Raw genomic sequence first — 1,051 nt, 5'->3', positions numbered from 1 at the left:
TTCTATTAGTTATTTAATATTGATTTGAAAAAATTTAAGATAACAGCAGTATAATTCACAGAAGAATAATTTTGTACGATACAACATCCATGGGTGGAATTCTCTTTCTTTTAATATTTTGAATATAACATTTCTCTCCCTCCTGGTCTCTAGGGTCTATGAAGATAATTCTGATGAAAACTTGGTAACGCTATGTTTGTTACTTCTTCCTTTTTCCCTAGCAGTCTGCAACAACTTTCCTATTGCATAGTTTTGATAGTTTTACAATTACATGCCTTGGTGTTTTGTTTGTTTTGTTTTGTTTTCATTTATGTGCCTGAGTGTATGTTCTGCCTCTTAAATGAATATATTCTAAGGATTGCCTAAGTGAGGAAAATACTCAGCTAAAATTTCCCTGAATATGTTCTCTGTTCCTTTCACCCTGTCCTCCTCTGTGATGACACAGAGCAGATTTGGGGATGCAAATAGCATATGGGGCTGAGAAATTTAATTAGCATACAGCTGACCTCAGGCTGACAGACTTATGTAAACCAAATTATTTAACCATGAATCTACCAGAAGTTGGGCTCTTTCTCTCTTGCTCTCTTTCCTGAGTCCCTCTTTTCCTACATACTCCATGCTGGTTCAGATCTACTTTCCAGGACCTGCCATTCTGCCTCATTGGAGAGACTGAGCACATGGAACTGAACTTTGGTAACTAACTTATGGACTCCTGGGCCTGGTCTATTCTTACAGCTGCCTAGCGTAGCCTACTTTTCTGTACCTAAAATATGCCATTCCATACTGCTGTACCACCATGTAATAAACCCTAATTGTCCTAAATCCAAGCTAAGCTGTGGCCCCTGCAAATTCTTTTTTTTTCTTTTTATTACAGTACTTTTCCTCAGGAATTTCTGTCACTCTATCACCTTTTGATGGAGTTTGCAATTTCACAGAGTTGCTTTTATTCAACCTTTCCTTTCCCTCATCTTTAAATTGAAATAGTGAGCTAATTACATCTTCCAGATTATATATTCTTTCTTCTATATAAGTGAGTCTACTTCCTCAACCT

Source organism: Erinaceus europaeus, chromosome 1 (genome assembly GCF_950295315.1).
Source record: "Erinaceus europaeus chromosome 1, mEriEur2.1, whole genome shotgun sequence".
NCBI classification, from domain to species: domain Eukaryota; kingdom Metazoa; phylum Chordata; class Mammalia; order Eulipotyphla; family Erinaceidae; genus Erinaceus; species Erinaceus europaeus.
The sequence above is the reverse complement of the archived record's forward strand: the minus strand, read 5'-3'. Positions refer to the sequence as shown.